Here is a 22,851-nt window from a genome sequence, read left to right as displayed (position 1 = left end):
AAATTGCGATATCTCGAAAACGAAAAGTCGGATCGACAAAAACCAAAAACCACTTTAAAGGGGAAGCTTTACCGCTTCTAACAGTGTCTCAATTATTAATAAAACACTAGTAGTTTCGGAACTGCACGCATCTAAAGTTTTTAGTATTTTTAATACGCGTTAATAGGCTCTCGTAAGGCGGAGAGTCAGGCGTAGCGGAATTTTAAAAATTACGATTGTCTTTACACGATGATATCTCCAAAACGGGTAGTCGGATCGACGAAAACAAAAAACCATTTTAAAGGGGAAGCCTCCCCGCTTCTAATGATGGCTCAAAAAAGGATAAGACACTAGTAGTTTTGAAACTGCATGCGTCTAAAGTTTTAGTATTTTTAATACGCATTAATAGCATCTCGCAAGACGGAGATATATTTATTGATATAGTTATTGATAATACGAAGAAGTTGTTTATATGTAAATTGCAGGATAAAATGGGGTCTCTATTTTGGCCTAAACAAAAGTTTTGTTTATGTTATTAATTTAAAAGATACGATGATGAAGTTTCGTTTCTTAAATGGAACTATATATTTTTTTTTTGATCATGCAATAGTGTTTTTCAAGACGAATTCATTAAGCTGCAATTTATTCACCCTATTTTTATTAGTTTTCAAGATATAACGCTTAGAAATTTACTGATTTTCAGCGGAGACGTCTCGTCTTGAGTGGCAAGTCATAAAAGCGGTCCTATTGTTGCTCTATTTGACTCTGCCTGTTGAAACCGATAGCAAGGGTCTACGCTCGGAATGGCAGGCCCGAAGAGTATGTCTAAAGATTCTTTTCCGTTTTGAGTTCTACAAACTCGTGGTGTTTATCATACAAAGATAAAAGTTCGTCGCGAGAGCAAACTGCTTCTCGTCTTTCTTCTATGAGAGAATCGCACAATTTAGAAACCAATCTCAAACAGTATCTCTAAGACATATCTTCGCGATACGAAATAGAGACTGAATATTCCACAGTTGAATATTGTTGTTTAATTAAATCGTACAACCCACAGCCCTACAATGCCACTAATTATCAATCGATGTGGAAAGAAGCCGCGAGGTTCGAGGATATTCCAACGGGGAATCCGTCGCTGGAGGATCCACGGATCTTTGTTAGGGTCAGATTTAGACACAGCCTCCGCGTTATGCCACATTAGCGCTCCTCGGGATTCCGGTTTTTCAATACGATCAGTCATCCCCGAAGAATCGGCAGACAATGTGGCGGCAGCCCTCTTCCTCGTCGCCGGGCCCTCGCAAGCGTCCTCTTTGCCTTTCCCCTCTCGCCTCTCGCGGGCCATCGGGAACGAAGAAGCGGAAGAGGAGCGAAAAAATAAAGGAAAAACTTTCGGACGTGCGTTTGCCCAAAGACTTAGAGTCGCGAGCATTGTGCCCGGTCGCTGAGAAACTTAAGCCGAGCCTCGCTTGGTACTTATCGATTTATCCCGACTGGTAGTTTGCGAATTCCGTGGTCCGATTCCAACGGCCCTTCAAATATACGAGACTCTCTCTCTCGTGTCACTATTGTTTGCGTGCGTTCGCCGAGAGCCGTGTCTTTGCGGTCTCGATAATTTCGGACAATGTTCGAAAGCATCGGTCGTTGCTCGCGAGTCGGTCGGGAACAAAGTACACGCGCACAATCGAAGAACAGAGGAGTTAAAGGATCATCTGATCCCCGGCGTGTTGCAGTAAAAAATAAAGAAGACAATAAGGTGTGCCACGGTCGGGAGAGATCGTGAAACGCGAACCCCTTTGTCTTCGTCGGATGGAACCCGGAAATAATCGCGATTTCGTAATAAAAGAAGACGGAGGAGCCACGTGAGAATCTCCCGGCAGGGTCACCGTCGTCGAAATTCGAGCCGCGACGCTATGTAAGTCCGTGGATGCAGATGTCCTTTCTAACGGGTCGGTTTCGTAACGCCTCGCGAGTCGTGGCGAATCAATCTCGGTGACTTTCTTCTTTAAACGTTCCATTCGATTATACTATCGCTGATAGCTCGGAGGGAATATCGTGGATAGTAAGAAGTTTACTGGAAATTCAGAAACCAGCAGGAGTCTGACAGTATCGTATTATATCTCCGTTAATGGTATTACTATATTGTCTATCAGATTGTCGAGGCTTGTGTTCGCCAGTTTGTCACGAAGTTAACTTCGCTACTTCCTGAGATTGCTCCTTGGCGTTGCTTGTGCTCCAAGATCGATGAACGCTCGGTAACTCCGATGGAGAAAAAAAGATTCTTGTAGGTTTTACTTTATTGTTACGTGAGTGCTTCGATTGAGTAAACGAGCTTCTTGCAGTGAAAATTACAGTGAACGTGATAATATTCGAATTGATCTCTTGTCGTGCAACGATGAGCTATGATACATTACGATACCTCGTAATACGATGACTTCAAATACCTCGTAAATTATTGTTGTATAAATAAATGTTTCAGATATAAATTGTATGATTTCTAGGGGGACACATAGTACTGTAATTGGTTTTATATTATTTTGTTTTTCTATCAATGGTCACTTTCAATTTTTTATATAGAATGGTTAATATTCTTTTCCACATTTGGATAAACCATTATATTCGACATAAAAAAAGTACTAAATAGAGCTTAAGAGAGTTAAGAGACTCTATTTGGTATAATACTTTTTTATGTAGAATTTATTATGTACAGATATTATGTAGAAATACTGGATTTATTTAAGTTATTGCAAATATAATATAAATCTCAGTGTTTTGATTTAAAAATATTATTTACTACAACAGAGAAACTAGAAACTCAAATGATAAAAATAGAAAATATAATAGACGAGGGTCTGTACTGATCCAGACGGAGGGTTAATATTCTTCTTTCAGTTGGGATTTAATCGCCTCATTTAAATGGTAAATTCGGTGTAATTTTTATGTAAAGAGGTTTTCTTACACAGAATGTTTACGCTATTACATTATTTTTTGAGAAATGAAGGTGATCATTAGTTTTTAAATGGTATACCATACATTTTTCTATGTTATCTGAAAGCATTTGTCAAGACGAGTTCATTCCACAGTCCATCACTACAGCATCACTACATAATTGCAGAATAGTCAAACATTATCAAAATAGTGAGTCTGAAAATAAAGGTTTCTTTCGCTAAAGAATTTTTTTCTCGAAAGTGGTTAGGATTTTGGGGGTACGTCTATTCACCAAAAATGATTGTAACTAACCCCCGCAACTGAAAATAATTTTTTTAAAACGATTTAAAATATTTTTTTTTCATTGAAAAATTTAGGCACCTTTCCCAGGGGTGGCCAAATACCCTCTATACGGACCTTTAAAATAGCTTACAAAATATCCAGATCCAACAACAAGGGACTCTTAAAAATCATTACGATACATCTTCTACAGATGTAAATGATTAAAAGAATTAATCATCACCTTCGTTGCTCGAAAAATAATATAAATATTCAAAATTGATACACACCGTCTCGTCGATCATAAGAAACCGTAAAACTTTCTTCTGTTTCATTCCTTTGTGATTAGAACAGTTTTCGAAAAAATCGTTGACTAGTAATAACGCGAACGTACCATACATTACATTACTATTATCATCCTTTAAACCCCGTCGTTAGGAAGAAGTATTAGGAAACGGTAGGTTAAAGGCTACCTGCTGAATGACTGTTAACTATCGCCGCCCTAATTAATTTCCTCTTATAGTCGACGGAATCTGTTGTCTAGGGAAACGAAGAGGCACCTAGTGCGATCATTTTCAAGGCGTCGAAGGTTGGTAATGAACCGGATCCCCGGGACGAGCCTCCGGAAGGCCGTTATTTTATACCTCGCGATGCAAAAGACGAACTCGGTGGCGCGGGGCGGTCCGTGCAGCCGCGTCTGCGAAGGCGCGTGTAATTATGTGTGAGGATAGAGTAACATGTCGGACATTCCAGCAGCCACCGGAGTCAGAATCCACCCTCGCCAGTTGGCCCGTTGAACTGAATAGCCGGCTAATGAACACGAAGCCTCCAGTCTGTCAGTCCCGCACGTCGTCCACCGTGGGGAATGATCGTTGCTTCGGTCGACGATGAAACCAACCACGACGCCGACCATGGTTTCTAGCGTCCAGTCATGGACTGACTCATCCCGCGACCACGTTCTTAGCGACTCTTTGCTCCATGGCTACTCGATAACCTCGTCTATAAACCGTCCATCCGACGTGCAGTCTGTTTGTTAAGGGGTTAAACCACTGTGACGGCTGAAAATAAATATTCGAGAATTTTTTGGCCGTAACTATGAAACTTTTTCTGATAAATGTTTAACGTTTTCGAAAGTACATTTCTTGAACTACTTCTGGGAAAAATTCTGTATGCAAATATTAATTATGTGTGATTTTTCACTGCAAGTTGTGAAAGCAGAAATCGTGCAATTTTCTTGAACTATAAGAAGTACCTTCGGTTGCACGCACGGATTTTTAAAAATGGTGGAGCTTTGAAGGAAAAATCTGAGAAAACTGTGACAAAATCAATATTTCTTTTAACACCACGGTGAAATTATTTATTTCAAAAGGGTCATAAACAGTTGGGGGATAAATATTATAATTCTTATGGCCAAATCATTCATACAATAACAGCTCATTCGTTCTTTCTGCTAGTAATTGATTTTTTTTTTAAATAACCAGAGTTCACGTACAGATAAGTGAATTCAATGATATTGTTAATCGGACAGTGAGTAAAATTTCATTTTAATAAATGAAGTTCTACAATAATCTTATTAGTTGTTAGTTTATGTGACACGAAATCCTGACCAATAATTGTAGGATCTGATTTGATAATTTTGATCACTAAATATAAATTAAATTGAGAACTTCTCTCCAACTCTCTAATATACCTACTAGACTACGTAGGCATGAGTTCACGTTCTGACAAAATATAAAAATTGTGTATAGTAATCTTTATATTTTAAAAAATAGTTATTACAAGAATTTGGTACAAACAATGATGTGGTTTCAGAAAAGTTAGTGGATGCATACAAGGAATGCATTCCACGTGCATTTATGAAATTTTATATCGCTTTTAAATCAGCGTTTTCCGAGAGTTCAGAAAGAAATTTTTAATATAGAGAAATGTGGATATTTTAAACTTTTTATCTAGTAATTCAATAAAACCATCGTTATCCAAATTCTCAATGCTAACGTTCTGTTGTCTGAACAGAATACATATGTCCATACATGTAGATATACTGCCCTGCATAGAGCATTACGTTTTAAAAGATAATTATTATAAGAATTTGGTACTAACAATAATATCAAACGAAGAATGAAAATGACATGGTTTCAGGAAAATTAGTACACACAAAGAATGCATTCTGCGAGTATAAACAAAATTATTTAATTTAGTACTAACAATAATATCAAACGAAGAATGAAAATGACATGGTTTCAGGAAAATTAGTACACACAAAGAATGCATTCTGCGCGCATAAAAAAAATTTGAGTTGTATTTAAAGATGCATCGGCGAACATAATGCACGCGTCGAGGCTTCGATCACCGATTTCGTCGCGGCGACAGTTCTCGAAACAGTTGCGAAAATTGTCGTCGCGATTTTCCTCTGTCCACGAAAACACGGGTAACCGTCGTTGCACCCCGGATCCTCGGGCAGAAACCATCTTGTCGGACAGAATGGAACGCGTATATCGGGTAGGTACAATTTCAATTTCGCTATCTCCCCCCGCGGGTCGGTTCCTCGATTCGCGGCTGGAAGGGGACAGGAAACCGGGACGCGGAGGAGGCCAGAAGAAGAAAGGGGGTGGGGGTGAAGGAGGGTGTAAGATTCGACGTTAGATAGGCGAGAGTTAGGCCCGCGTCACCCAGCTTCTCCTTCTCGGCTGTCACTCAAATCCTTCCTCCCTTTTCACCTCGAACCCTCCCGAGTTCTCCAGCCCCGTAGCCCGACGTCACCCCCTTCGACCACCTTCAACCCCCCCCCCCCTCTCTCTCTCTCTTTCTCGCGAACACGCGCGTTCCTCCTGCGAGGGCCACCCCCGCGGACTCGGTAATTGAATTTCACGAGTTGGTTACCCAAACCCCCAGGATCCTAGCCCCATCTCGTGGGCGTCTCTCGGTCCGTGGGGCGAGGAGGGTGCGTCGACGTCGCTGGATGACGCCGATGCCGGTTCTGCTTCTGCGGCAGGGGTCTGCCAACCCACTTGATGCCCGCTTAACGTCGTATCACAACATTGATTACGACACCGGGACGATTGCCGCGAGAATGGCTCTTGCTTTTCCCGGCTCTTGCCTCGAATCGCGTCGCTGAAACGCCCGGACGCCTTGCGCCGCTGTTTCAGGGGGCTCGTCGAGTGCCCCCCCAGTCGAATGCACCGCGAGCTTATATTCTTATAGTACGAGGTAAAAGTAACGAGATTGACTTCTGTTGCTCGAGGACCAACGGAGGGGTTGGAATACACGGGCGCACAGTATAGCGATTAGAGATACTATTTGTATATTAAATGAACTTATATTTTTTGTTTTATTCGGTATTTAATATATGTCTTTTATAAAAAATTTGTAAGAATATATTGTGTTTTTTTTTTATAAACTCGTTTTCAACGAAAAATGTGTTTTAATATGAGAAATTAACATTATAATTCTCTCAAAAAAGTAAAAAAAAGCAAAGTGGTAACAACATTTTCTATATGGAATACTTTTACTTTCATTTATGTTGCAAATTCTGACTTAAATTATATAATCAATTAACAGTTTTAATTTGGATAAATGTACGTACTTTCGCGATATGTTTTCATTGTAAACCTTTGATTTGGAATATTACAAAGCAGCTGTACAATTTATTTTAATAGTATTTGCTGCCATTCGCTGTAAATAATACGTTTTACGCGATCGTAAAAGAATATTGAAGAAAATATCACAATTTGTGTTTTTGCAAGATGATCTTTGACCTTATATTATATATAATAAGGTAAGTGCATCAGCTTTGTGTTAGCTCGATTATTTCTTCAAATATAAATATAAATACAGTATTCCATATTACGAGCACTATAGACTTCACTAAAAAAAGTAAACATTTCCTAAACTGTTATTATATTTTAACACGACTGTTACCAATCAAAAGAGCATAAAATTTCCTATTCATTCATAATATTTAAGTTTTTATAAAAATTCTGCAAGCAAGTGAAAAGTGTGTATAAAAAAAAGTATTCCATATTAGAGCAACCGACCCTAGTAATAAATAAATGAATACAAAAAATGCCGTTAAAAACATTGACAACACCGGTATGATTAATCGAGGAAATCGAAGATTCGGTAGAACCGTCGATTCCCCAGAAAATAGAGCCACTTTTCAGACGAAGTAGCGCGAACTTCGAAACTGCCACCCTCTGACGTCGACTTCACGCTTTCGCGCGTTCATAAATATTTACTAGAACGAGAATAAGGACGAAGCAGGATCCTTGCGGCGACGAGACACGGCAGCCCCGGCATTCTCTCTGGATTTAATGAACCGCAATGATTTTTTACGGGCGCAAAACTGAAGGGGGGCACAGCCCTCATCGGGAGCTGTTTGTATCCATCTCCCGTCGATCTCTCTTCCTTCTCCCCCCTTTTGTTTCGCTAACTGTCCTCCCTTCTGTCTTTCAGCGAGGCCCCCTTTCCCCGGTTCCGCGCGGCGATACGTCGAATTCGAGGTTTTTCGCCCCGCTCTTCCCAGCCGATAATAATTTTAAAAGGGGGACGCCCGGAGGCCCTCGAGGTGTCGACCCGTCGAAGACGAATTATCGCCGTGTGACGCGTACTCTTATTTATGATCCACCCTCCATCCTGTATCGTCCTTTCTCCCTCTATCCAGGTTTCGACGGGGCGGACGAAAATATTCGACGACTCGCGGATTCGCGGAGAAACCTATCGCGACACCACCCCCCGCCGCACACCTGAGTTGATAAATCATCGACGCTTCGGCTCGTTGAATCTCTGACAGAAGGGTCGCGTGTTTACTGCGACCCCGAGAGCTGCTCTCCAGCAGAGTTCGACAATAATTAATGTAGCATTCGTTATAAAATAAACATCGATTTCATATTTGTCTTTGTATCATCCGCTGATATATTTTAAGGGGGCTTTCGAAAAGGGTGGTCTGCGAATTTTTTATTTGCACATTATCGATGACAGCTTGTTTAAATTTTACATATTTATTCACGTGTATCTCGAAGAAAATGATCCAGAATTAGTTTATTGGGAAAAAGGAGTCCGTGAAATATTATCAAGGTTCAACAATGAAGCGTTTACACCTGAAAGTCGGGGATGGTACAATAAAATGAAAAACCGAAATTGAAATACTTTTTAAATTAATCATTTCTCGACCCTAGTAAATAGATATTACTTTTGAAGAGGATAGAAGTGTGCATACGGTAGCACTCTAGTTTACTTAAAGAAATTTTTGGTTCTTTGCTACCGTTCCAGAGCTATGAATCTAATTGCACACCTTACGTATTTCAAGGCTTTGACTCGTTAAATCTATGACAGATAAATAGCGACTTATCGTGACTAATGCTTTGTAGTGGTACTAGACAATAATTAATGTAGTATTCGTTACAAAAGAAATCACAACTTCATTAGTATTGTAAAAGCATACAGTTGCAGGAGAATTTGGAAATTCCAAAATTATAAGTGCTTGAGTAGCAATACGAAAAAACGAAATGAAACATCTTTCAAAGTATCGAGTTTGCAATGGTCTTACTTTATACCTTTTACACAAGGAATAATTTTAAGAATCAATTCATGTAAAAACATTTATTTCACATTTACAAAAAACAGTGCACTTGCACTTCTACTAAAAATTGCATTACACGATGAGAGATTACGTTAAACATTTTACTCCACAACTTTTTTTTTAAATATGAAAAATACTCAAAGTAAAATATGAGTTATTATATTCAGATTTAAAGGAAAGATTTATTATTAAGAACTTCATTGAGAAGATTTTTCACGTATAAACTCTGTTCTCCCGAAACATTTCATTGGCCCCTGTATCCCCTGCTATATTTCCAATTTATTTTTGCACAAAGTATCATCCCCCACCCTCGGTTGTATTACGATTTGCCAATACATTCCGTACGGTTCGCGACAGTTCCACGGCGTCGTTTCAAAGAACGCGTCGGCGTCGGTTCGACAGCCATCGAGAAAATCGACGACAGCGAAGGAATCGGACAGCGAAAATACGAAAGGGGTAGGAAAGATAGCGGCGCTGACAATTGGGGCAACGGTGTGATCCGATATTGCGACGGCAACCGTGCGCCACTTCAGGGCGGATCTGGTTGGTCAATCAGCGGTGCATTGTACGTAACGAACCTCCGCACTCGGCCGAGTTTAATGCCCGTACGTGGACCTTCGTGAACGTGTGTGCGCGTGGGTTATTAAATATGACGAGAAGGAGGGCCCGCGGGGCCGAGGGGGAGGGAGAGGGGGCGGGGGCGGCCTTCTCCCAGCTTCCTGAACGTCGACATTTGACGTCGAGATTGTCGTTTAACGTTCTCTCCTGGCGGCGCTCTCGGATTCGTGATTCTCCGCAATTTTTATTTTTACTTTTTCCCTCAGCTGTACGGTCTTCGGAAGTTCGACATGGTTTTTAACGGAGACGATTAAAGGCTGCCTTGAAACGAAAAACTGTACGAGTTTCTTGCTCGGAACGCTAAATAACCAAACGGAGGCCTCCGGAACCTGTTGCCACGAATATTGCGCTCTTGGTAAAAAGTTTTGATTTCGGACTGTCGATTTGTGAAAAGATTTGGGAGATTGTTTGCTCTTGTATACATCGTACGATTACGATGATAAGAATTTGGTGATTACGCAAACGATAGAATATATGGAATAGAACAAATGATAATTGTGATCTTTGCGATTGGAGGGACATGTTTAGCTATATATTGTTCACCTCGAACATTAATTAATTTACGAGTATAGAAATAATATAGAAATTACTCTTTATTCGACAAATAAAATAGGATTTATAGGATAAAGGATCAAGAGGATTAAATACGATATGTTTAATTGAACAAGTGCGTAGCGATTTTAGTCGTACACGATTATTTTAAAATGTATGCAACAATACTGAGATAATTTTTTTAAAATAGTACATATTGAAATTAAATTTCTTCTCATTTAGATTTAAATAACTTCGATAGGATTGAAGATATTCAACATAAAAAAAATACCATGCACTTGTTTGATACAAATTAATTCTTCTCGTTATTTTGCATAGGAAAATGTTTATCATAGACTGTGGATCTTTATGCAAATTCATATTGATGTTAATAGAATTAATCAAATGGAGGCTTTGTAGAGGGTTATGTCAACCCCTAAATACAATAATTCGTATTTTTAAGTATTTCTTGTGTAATATTTTTAGAAATAAAATTTCCCATAAATGCGTAAACATCCGCAGTCTAGTTATAAGCATTGAATATGTAATACGTACTTTAGAGAATATTTTATACTAAAAAATTGCTTTATTGCAACAACTCAAACATTATACCAATGCTGATTAAACATCGTTTCAATTTTTAATATTAACTTTAAATTTTCAGTCTTACATATTGAATTAAATAAAAAGAAGTTGAGAAGTCAAGTCAGCTTCTAACATTTCTTTGAAACTTGTATGTTAGACTTCATGAAATTTATAGCTTCATCGTTGTAAAACTTGGCATAAAGAATTTATGACGAGCCAGAGTTAAGGGTTAATTTACTATTCCAACAAATATTACTTGTTTAAAGGAAACACTTCTCTTTAACTTCCCATAGTTTGTTCATTTTTCCACTGTTACATTAATAGACATATTGATAGACGTGTTTCGACACATGTTATTGCTTCGACGGTGTATTTTCTTTGTCCGTGTAAAGAAACATTTGAATGTAGACATTTAGAAACCTTGAATATCTCAAGATACAGAAGTGGCCAGAAACTTTTGAGTACACTACTTTAACAATTACGTAAATAAGTAGCTTCAACATAAAGAACGGTATTATATTGCTGCATTATTTCTCTTTATTTGTGATACCCGTTTATCCAATATTAGTGAAAATTTTTTTAAATATCTGGCCGGAAACTCTTGCATACATTTGTATACAGGATGTTCGGCCACCCATAGGAACAATTTAAATGGGAGATTCTAGAGACCAAAATAAGATGAAAATCAAGAATATCAATTTCTTAACTGAGGCTTCGTTAGTAAGTTAGTAAGTTATTAAAAAATTAAATTAATAAATTTCAAATCGTCCTGAAAAAATTATTTTCGGTTGCGGGGGTCAATTACAATCATTTTTGGTGAATAGACATACCCTCGAAATCCTACCCACTTCCGAGAAAAAAATTCGAGTAGGTACTGTAATTTTTAGACGAAATTAAAAAATTTCAAATCATACTAAAAAAATTATATTTAGTTACAGGGAGCAATTACAATCATTTTTGGTCATTATACATACCTCCGAAATCCTAACCATTTTCGAGAAAAAAATTCCTCACCGAAAATATAATTTCTGGCCAGAAATGTTACCCCGAAATTTCATGCGAATCTTTAAAATGTCATAACTCCTGAACGGATTGGACGATTTTGATGTTTAAAAAAGCAAACTACGCGTATTTTGATGGAAAATATGTACAAATTGTAAAAATATTCGAAAAGTTGGTCCTCGATCCTGTAAAATGAGAAAAACCCCATAAAAATGGTCCCATTTTCAAACGTTCATAATTCCTACAATAGTGAACATATTCCAATGAAACTTTTTTCTGAAGTAAAGCTCATGGGTACCTACAAAAAAGTATTAGACAACTTTTCTGTAGGACATCAAACAAAATTATTAAAAAGGAAAAACGAATTTTTAAGAAAAATTGACAGGGGGTAGGTGCCTAAATTTTTCGACAAAATTAAAAAATTTCAAATCGTTCTGGAAAAATTATTTTCGGTTGCGGGGGTCAATTACAATCATTTTTGGTGAATAGACATACCCCCGAAATCCTAACCACTTTCGAGAAAAAAAATACTTTAGCGAAAATATACTGTGTGGTCGAAAATGTTTTTATAACTTTTTAACGAAGCCTCAATCAACAAATTAGTATTCTTGATTTTCGTCTTATTTTGACCTCTAGAATCACCCATTAAAATTTTTCCCAGGGATGGCCGAACACCCTGTATACGTTTTTATTCCTCATTATAATCACTGCAATTGCGACCAATATTTATAATACTGCAAATCCCGGACACGTAAGAATATTCGCGTCCATTGACTCACGCAGCATTCATAATCGAATGCTTTCTACATTTTGCTTAGCAACTGAATTTCATCCATAATCATATTTCCCCTCATTACAGCGTTTTCGTAGAAAAAATCAAATCAACACGTTTTTCAACCGTAACTCGCGAAAACCCTTCTTTCCCAAACGGATCTATACCATTTCCATAACGAACGGGCCCGTGTGTGCTTTTCATACGGCGAAGCAAAGAAACGTTATCACCGTTATTATAATACGTCCGATTTTCATTTCGCGGCCCTCGAGCGCATACGGATAAAACTTTATAAAATCGCTCCGAAGTCGCTCGGTATGAAAGAGCGTTCACGGTTCTTCAGACTAGGTTAGACGTGTATCCTGAAAACCGAACGATTCAAGATAAAACCCCTTTTCGCCCCCATCGCCGTTAAATATTCTCCGCGGAGAACACTCTTCCATAGAGCTCGGGGCTCACTTATCTTGCGCCGTGTAAAACGATGAATACCGTAGATTATTTAGCGGAGGATCTCCGATTTTCGAGCTAAACAAAAGCCAAGAGAAGGTCGAGGGGCCGAGTAACGCGGGTGGTGGGTGGTGGGTTGGGGGTTATTTGCGATGATATTTCTCGGTGGCTGTCGGGGGGCACCGAGCGGATCCCCCTGTCGATGAACCCGCGCAGGGATGGCGGCGTATCGTGGCGCGGAACGTGCATAAATTTGGACGGTAGCGTCTCATAGCGAGGCGGATGGTGCTCGAAAGCGGTGAAGTGGACCTCTTGGTAACGGCGAGCACTTATTCGCTTGCTCGCTCACTCGTCAATCCAAATGAATTGGATAATTTGATCAGCTCGTTGCTGGCCCTTTGTTGCCTCCTGGGAACTTTGAATGGTCCGGTCGACCCGTCGTCCCTCTCTTTTTCGCCCCGGCTACCGTCTCGTTCCACGACGCGACTGACCCAACCGCGATTTCTCTCTTGTCTTTTCGATTCTTTCCCTTTCATTTCATCTCTCTCTCTCTCCCTATCTCTCGACACCGAGGATACACCAAGGGGCGAGATAGAATATAAAGAAAGCACCGCTTCTCCGATTCGGCTCGAACACCGACGCTGAATCGCGATTGGCAGTTCCCGGTACGGCCCGTGGAAAGGGACGCTCGGCGAACATTTCGGGGAATTGAAATAATAATTCGCCGGAAGACGAGTTTCAATGGAGGAAGATCGCCGTTCCCGAATTCGCGGCCCTGTTTCTCGGCTCGGATACGAGAAGCCGCACTCGACGAAATCGAGAAACGAGATTCAAAAGACCCGTGGCCCCCGGGGACTACGGTAATTGTTCCCACGGAAACCAGACGTACGCGACGACGGCCATGCGTGCGCCATTCAGCCCGCCCCCGAGGCGACGTTAATTACCTTTCTTCGATACGCGACGCTCTTTCTCGGAGACGAGACACGGGCTTCCAGAAAATCGCGAGAAAAGCTGTCTCGAGAACGTAAGAAACGGGACGCGAGAAGCACCGCGAGAGAAACTTTAAAACGGTTGTGCGGAAAACGTCATTCAACGGTGAGCATTATCCTGGCTCGAAGATCAAAGATTTCAATTCGTATTAATAGAGGAAACGAAACCGACGAGTATGATAATACGGGAATCGCGAGGGAAAATTCAAGCAACGCTTTTCAGCCAATTGGTCCAAAAGATCGAACTCCTGGGGGTGGGATTTTAAATGCCGTGCACGAATATATCCTTTTGTCTCGACTCGTGGATTGAATGGAACTCTCTTGCACCCTGTTTCCTCGATTCTTTGCTTGATTCCAATAATATCGATAAAAATAACTTACTGTCTGCCAGATGAATGCAATAAATATATTAAAATTTTCAACTAAGTACGAAATACGAATAATTTATCGGGTATTATCTTTTCTGGTACAAGAAAACAATTGGAAAGTGAAACGTGTTCTCTGAAACTCATATGCTTTTAAATAAACGAGGAAAAAGTTTCAGGTTTCGAAACAGGAACTTTTACTGTGCTTTGGATTTCTAAAGTTTGCACTATTTTGGTTAAGAGAAGGTATCGTATAATGCCCACTTCATCTTATTATTAGTATAATAAAACATTACACAAAAATCGTAACTTGCTTTCTCTTCCATATTCCTTAAACAATGTTAATTAAAATTGTTTAGAAATGAAGCAGGATTTTATTTGGTTTATCGTACTGTTACGGAGCAACTTGATAAATTGTTTAAATAAAATCAACTTTCATTCTTTTTCCATGTGACGCAATATTAAATTGCTGTATCTAACAAAATTATAATTCAAATTTTTATATTGTACTCCACAATGCATTTATTAAAAATATATGTTTCTGTAGGACTTTATTTCATTCGAATCAAAAATAATTGTAATTTAAAATGTAAAGAAAATGTGTTATAATTAAAAGTTTACAAGTGTTAACACTTCCATTTAATCCTGCAGAAGAAAGACGAAAAAGAGAAACGAGAAATAACAATAATAATAATTCATTTGAAATGTAACGAGTGAGACTCAATAATATAGTGTTAATACATCTCCTAACATCGATTATTCCCAAATTCTGCACATATTACTCGTAGTTACACCAAGAGAACTGATCGATAGGCAAACAAATTGAGTTCAACTAAATCAAACTTTATCTATGAAACATATCCATTGAACCTTTAAGGAAGAATCAATTTTTTGCAGTATTTTTGCACAGAACTGAGTACAACATTATCTCGTTACTTGAATAAATTTCTATTAGGGAAAAAAATTATTTGAATGATCTATGTAAGTTTGATTAATTCCAAAAACAATGTCTCGACCAAACCTCTTCATATGAGATCTGGCGGTCTCGATTCGATTGTAAAAAGAGAGGCATTCTATTCAGATTGTTATTTATACTCCATTCCATTGCAAATAATCTCCATAGCTCCATATCTGTGTACTAATTAAAAACTTACAAACTTCATTTCGTTGTGTTTGATCAATCTTTTAAAGATTCCACGTGCTTCGTATACTAGTTTATCCGTTTCAAGTATATGTATACTGTTTCTCTTATATAATAAAAAACGTGTGTACAATCAAGCATAGGTCCGAAAATGCTTTTTCAGGAGGTCAGACGCTAACTGTTAACGTTTACCATTTGATCGTATAAATCTTTGAACGTAATTTGACCAGAAATGTTCCGGTTCCTGAGAACAATTCGATTTTTCATCCTCACGTTTATACCTCTGAAAAACAGCGAAAATCTTGGAGAAGTAAATTTCAACGATGCATTTACCGAACCGAAGGCAAACATAAGAGTTCCAGGGTGTTCAATTCAACCCCCCAACGATGCAATCTCGTATTCCAACCGCGGGACGGTATTACGAAACGAAACATTAACGTATATTCTTTTGTACGGAATCCAAACCATGCGTGCTCATTTAGCCACACTCGAGACGACCGCTGCTAATTACCTTCCTTCGATACGCGACGTCCTTTCATGAATCGTAAGGCACGAGTTTCCAGAAAATTGCAAGGAAAGCCGTCTCGCGAATCGAGACACGGGGGGAAAAGAGTAAAGGGGTAAAGTCTTTGCGCGAGCAGAAAGGCGTCGTTCAGCGATATATGTTAGCTCGTCGATGATCAAAATTTCGACTCTCAACGGACGGCGGATAAAACCGACGAATATGATAATACCTGGTCCCGGGATCGGGTGGAAGGAATCAAGCAACGCTTTTCAGCCAATTGATCCAAAAGATCGGAGCCCCCGGGTCGCTCGCGGAGGGATTTTAAATGCTGCACGCGAACGTATTCCTTCATCTCGACCCGCGGCCTGAATAGGCGCGCGCTTGCATCCTGAAAGGAATCCGCAAGATGAATCCGCGAACTCAAGACAGCCGACCCATTTAGCCGCGGAGAAAAAAAATATCGTCGAGTCCGCGGCTACGGTCGAGGGGGGGGGCTATCTCGAGCCACATTCACGCAGGGCCAGGGTAAGAGGTGGATATTATTTTTTTTTTTCCGCCAGTTTTTCTCCTCTCCCCGTCCAGGGAATATCCGAGCGTCGAAATATTATTCGGACGATCGCCGCTTCTTCGTCGCCGGCTGACGGCTTCTTCCAAGCTTCCACCCCCCCCCCCCCGACTTCCTTCCGCTTTTTGTTCTCGCTGTTCCTCTTTCACGGCGCCGTGGAAGCGAGAGGTTTCCTTACGGCCGCGGGCTCGTAAGAATCTCGGTGGCCGTCACTCGAGTCCTCCGGAGCGACAGAAAGCGAGAGAACCGGAGCCGGTTCGTTGACGAATTCATCAAAAACGTTTCGTCGTAATAGTGCCCGTGATTACTGGGCGAACGGGGGGGCAGAGAGAGAGAGAGAGAGGACTGGTGAAATTAAAAAATGAAAAAAAAAAAAAAAGGAAAGAAAGTTCGAGGAGAGACAGAGAAGCTGGTTCTCCTCTGTGGCCGGAAGGTGAGTCCCCCGGCGAAGGGAAAAGGTGGAGATGATTAAAATGAATTCTACGGAGACGCGGGCCGTTCACGGCATTTTTTCCCATAGTATTATTCGTAAGGCATCCCCGTGGCTGGCGTTCGATGATATTTCGGTCGTTTCCTCCCTCTGAACGGGGATCGATCGACAAGGGGCGACGCTCCGTGGATTTGTCGCGCTCGCGCTAGAATGGGATCGCGGATTCATCTTGAAACTGACGAAGAATAGCACTTGATACGAGTCTCACAGCGCCATTTTCTGATGAAACGACGACAAGATAAAGGGAGGGGGAAAAAGGTGACACAGACGGCGGTTCGCGCCGTTCTGTAATTCATTCTCGTCGATTCGACGCGCGAGGCTCCCCTGGATCCACGTGGTCGATGAACTTCGAATCGCTGCTGCTTCCGACTCTCTCCGTTTTCCGGTAACATTTTGGTCGGTTCTGAACCGGGAATGGCAGACGTAGAACGATTAGCTCTCTAACTGAACGCGAGTCGACGCGTCGCGAGAGGAAATAATTATAATTCCTGTTGAAAGAGCTAATGTACCATTTCTGTTTTCATTCGTTTAGAAGATATGTCATTCGATGTCTCTTCCAGTTAGTTGCAAAGCTGATATATAGATCGATTATTATATATTATATTTTATAGGTAAACGTGTTTGACTATGTCGTATAAAGAAATAATTTATATAGACTTGATTATTTTTTTGTATATCTATTGCTACCATGCTTTGTTTTTACAATCAAATGTAGATAATAGTCAATTTGATAGTACATTAAATAATAAATGAAATCCCTTTCATAAAATGGCACGAATTTATTTTTACATAATTTTAATTATTAACTTGAAAAGTTAATTAAAAATAAACAGTAATAATATAGTTTCTTTCATTCACACGTACTATGTATATGAATTATTCGTCTTGATTGCATTTTTTACAAATTATTATGTTCTGAAATGTACAATTTGCTGCACACATATCTCTCGAATCTCTAATAAGAGAAACCTTAATACTTGTAAAATTATAACTAAAACTACTTTAATTTGAAATATTGCAAAATAACAAATTCACCATTGAATTATCGAATATTAATGGCGTGGCAGTTAATGCGTTAGGCTGAAAACAGACGAGTGAGTTTTTCCCGTGATGATATCGCAGCGATTCTATGTTTTTAATTGCAAAACTTCTACTATTCGATTTTCGTTCAAATTTGGCGTGTACCTTCAATAAATGTATCGCTAGAGCTTATACTGCAACGAAGTCAAAATTATTATTCTGTCTATTCCTTTTTTTTTACCCTGCTAAAGCTAAAAACAAGAAAAAGATTGATATTTCAACTTCAAAATGCTGCCATTCTTTTAATTATCAATTTTTATCTGTCCTTTTAGTACCGGCTATGGAAAAATGTATTCTAATTAAGAAACTTTTTCATGTTTTGTATCTTGGAATCATGGAAGCCATTAGAACACATTTTCGTACGAGGCTCTGTACTGCCACTAATTTTGGCTATTTCTCGTTGTAAAAATTTGTGAATATTACTGAAAGAGTAATAAATATACAGGGTGTTTGACCACCCCTGGGAAAAATTTTAATGGGGGATTCTAGAGGCCAAAATAACACGAAAATCAAGAATACCAATTTGTTGATCGAGGCTTTGCTAAACAGTTATTACCGTTTAAAGTTCCGACCGTACTGAATTTTTATCTCGAAAATGCGCAGGATTTTGGGGGCATGTCTATTGACCAAAAATGATTGTAACTGACCCCTACACTCGAAAATATTTTTTTTAGAACGATTTGAAATTTTTTAATTTTGACGAAAAATTTCACACTTACTCGAATGTTTTTCTCGAAAGTGGGTAGGATTTCGAGGGTATGTTTATTCACCAAAAATTATTGTAATTGACCCCCGCAACCAAAAATAATTTTTTCAGAACGATTTGAAATTTTTTTTTTTCGCCGAAAAATTAAGGCACCTACCCTTGTCGATTTTTCTTAAAAATTCGTTTTTGATTTTTAGCAATTTTATTTGACGCCCTACAGAAAAGTTGTCTAATACTTTTTTGTAGGTACCCATGATCTCTACTTCAGAAAAAAGTTTCATTGAAATATATTCAATATTTTAGGAGTTATGGCTGATTGAAAATTGGACCATTTTTATGTGGTTTTTCTCATTTTGCGGGGTCAAGGATCAACTTTTCAAATATTTTTGCGATTTGTACATATTCTCCATCAAAATACGCGTAGTTTGCTTTTTTAAACATTAAAATCGTCCAATCCGTTCAGAAGTTATGACGTTTTAAAGATTCGCATGAAAATTGGGGCAGACATTTCTGGCCAGAAATTATATTTTCGGTAAGGAATTTTTTTCTCGAAACTGAGTAGGATTTCGGGGGTATGTCTGTTGACCAAAAATGCTTGTAATTGACCCTTGCAACTAAAAATAATTTTTCCAAGACGATTCGAAAGTCTTTTTTTTCACCCAAAACTTTCAACACTTACTCGAATTTTTTTCTCGAAAGTGGATAGAATTTCGGAAGTATGTGTATTCACCAAAAATGATTGTAATTGACCCCCGCAACCGAAAATAATTTTTCCAGAACGATTTGAAATTTTTGAATTTAATTGTTAATAACTTTTTAACGAAGCCTCCATCAACAAATTGGTATTCTTGATTTTCGTCTTATTTTGGCCTCTAGAATCCTCTATTAAAATTTTTCCCAGTGGTGGCCAAACACCCTGTATATGCGAAATGCCAATGCAAGAACTTGCATAGTTTCTTTATAAAAAAATACCAAAGAGGTCACAAAAAAACGCGTCTTACAGTAGAAGATCCCCTCAATTGTCACACGACCGTTACCAAATAATAATTACGAACCAATAATAAAGGTTACGAATACTAGTGCAGCATCCGACGATCTTACGTCCGTGTCGATGGCAAAGATCGCTCCGTCCCGTTTTATTTCCGTTCTTTTTTCATTCGGCGAGCAAGTCGGGCAAAGCGGAGCGGAGCATATTTCTGAGCGCAGCGGGACGTATTACCCAGCGGCTCGTCCGATAATGTGTTTCTGATTGCCGGCGCGTCTAGATTTCGCCCACATCGAGGCCCCGGCGTGACGTAAATCCACCTTCGCGAAATATTACGTCCTCGGATTTCGAAGCAAGTCTCTCACCCCAACCTCTCCGGTGCCGTTTCAATTTTTTGTTAATCGCGGTTTTTGTCGTTTCTAGACGTTCGATCGACTCGAACACCTTCCATTTCTAATCGCGCCGATACGTTCGCGCCCTATCGAAACTTTCAGACCAGTTCCTCCAGTGAATGGCTCTAACGTTTCATTCGGGAATTTAATCAAAATGATTTATAGAAACGGTTGTTTAAAAGCCTGAGGAAATATTTTATTTGTCATATTCGAAGCAATAATCTCCATAACTATATATCCGTGTACTAATTAAACACTTACAAACTTCATTTCGTATACTAGTTTATCCGTTTCAGGTGTTTTTCTTGTATAAGAAATAATGTAACTAGCATAATTTGTTTTATAATCGTATTAAGTGTTAAATATTAGGTAAAAATACAGAAATAAAAATATCTACGGCGAGGAACATATAAATAGACACAAGTATTTCCTACGATTTAACGGATATTATTTCTAAGATATTCTTCTATACGACCAGTTGTGAATTTTTGTTTATCGAACAAATCAAGACACATTTCATTAATCGATGCAAGATATTACAATTGACCATATGTAACCTTGAATGACCTTCATTGTATATCATCCCTCGTATTTTTTCTACCTCTTCATCCACAAAAAAGTTATTGACATCGAAATCAAACAACTTTTCTCTAATTACAAGCAACCGAGTTATTCGAGCGTCCTGCCCTGTATTTACGAATCTACGAATCGCAAACGAAAATGAAAACGAAAGGAGCAGCTCGCTCCCCGCGATTAATTACTAAATATCATCTATCAGAACGCCTCGGTCCCATAGAAACCGTCCGACAACTTAATTCCTCCGTCCAAGGAAGAAACGATCGAAGAAAAGGGACGACGTCTCGCCTCCTTCCGAATTCGCGGCCCCCCTTTCGCGTACGACGGAATTTTGGATCGAATCAGTCATTCGAGATCGCGCGCGGATCTAGCACCGATGACTTTGACAGATCCCCCTAATTACCCGTCCGCGTTTACGCGCGAAAGGAGAAGCGGATAATCGCGCACGGGAATCCCTGTAAATAATTTCTCCCTCCGGGGGCAGGAAACGGTTCTTCTCCGCTCGTCGTTTAATAATAATATTGTTTAATACGGTTCTTTGAGCGGCTGGCTTATTGACGAAAGACGGGGTACGCCGTAGCTGGCACGAATTCACCGCGGGGAATAGCGTCATTATTCGACGACGCGTCGAAGCGGCCGTTTTTAATGAGATCCTACAATATTTAAGGCGACTCTCGAGAGATTTTACGCCATCGCGTTGTCACCGTGAAACCCGCTGAACGTGTCACAACCACGTCCGCTGACGATCGATGCGAGAGATATTTTCCCTCTCGCGTCCCAAATACCGACGCCACCGCCGCGACGGCGTTCGAAATTGTTTCGTCGAAACGACCGTGTCCGCCCGTTCGGGAATAATCGAGCAACTCTGTTACGAGATCGATCTATTCCGAATCGTCGATCGACCGCGGTGCCACCAGAATCCACCGACACTGAAAATACTCTGCGTCGAACGACTGGACTCCTGAGGAATGTCTAGAAATTTTGGCTGGAATACTTTTGTAAAAGTTTGTTTATCTATAAAAATTTCTCATCTTCTACTGTACTGTAGTGGCTTTCCGCTTGGATCGTCTTTCGATCGTCTGTTGAATATTTATTTGCTAATGTGACAGAGTTTGGATCCAAGTATGTATTTAATTGATGTAGTTTTGCAAAACGAAAATGCTGTTCTTGACGGTTTTCTGCTGAGTCTCAGAAAAAATAACGAGACGGGGTGCAATAAACGAGTGTCCTCCCCAGGTGGTACTGACCTTTGCAAGGGAGGGGACTGCATCAATAGATACAAATTTTCATTGAAAACATGCAATGCTTATTCTCAACAGGCTCGCTTGTTTATCTCGCGTAGAAAGCTTGTTACGAATCTAAAGGTGTATAATGGCGGTCTACTAAGAATAGTTTTATATAAATAGTTAACCTTAATTCAGAATTAAATATCGAAAAAGTCGATTGTACCCTCACGAAAAATTTGTATAAAATCGGTTGATGCGTTTCCTCGATTCGTTAAAACGATCTTTAACGAGCAGCTTCCGGGGCACAGCGCGTCACGTTGCTTTCGTAGTTTCGAGGCAGTCATTTCCAAGGGGACGTCCAATAAAATAAGAACCGAGTTCTCGAGGAAACTCGCAACCGAACGGAATAAATATCGTTGTCCCAGGGAATATATACGTCATAGCAGGCAAAAACGGATCAGTGGCATCGTTTCGTTCCAAGTCCCCGCGTGATCAATACGTACAGACGAGCCCGTCTACAGGTCCGGATCGATCGTTAGAGGTATGTTTGATACATACGTAGAGGAGTATCGAGGCTCGGAGGAGAATCGAGAACGCGAATAACGATGGATGTTTGGAGACGTAATAAATTATCGGTTATTAATAACGCGCTTAGACTGCTCGTGCTCGACCCACCTTTTCATCTCGCGTCTTTCGTTTCGAGGGATCGATTCGGTTAAATCTGACCAGTACGATGGTTTGCTGGAGCTCGAGTGATCGCCCAAAATATGTCCATTCAAGCTTAGTGATTAGCGTAGGTGATCATTTTTTTTCCTATCTTGTGAGAATAGATTCAATGCCATAAAAATAAAATACAGAGGAATTAGTTTTAAAAGAAAATGTTCCAACGAATCGTGGAAAAATTATTTTAATATACCGTATTTTAGTGTATTAAATGATATAGATTTGAAAAATTATTGACACACGTTTTTGCTCCATTAGTAACACACACAAAATTGTTTAAATATCACAGAAAATGTCTATTCAAGTATAGTAGTTAGCGTCGGTGATCATTTTTCTCCTACCTTGTGAGAATAAATTCAATACCATAAAAATAAAATACAGAGGAATTGGTTTTA

The sequence above is a fragment of the Colletes latitarsis genome, chromosome 7 (genome assembly GCF_051014445.1).
Source record: "Colletes latitarsis isolate SP2378_abdomen chromosome 7, iyColLati1, whole genome shotgun sequence".
Taxonomy (NCBI): domain Eukaryota; kingdom Metazoa; phylum Arthropoda; class Insecta; order Hymenoptera; family Colletidae; genus Colletes; species Colletes latitarsis.
This window is presented reverse-complemented; position numbering follows the sequence as displayed.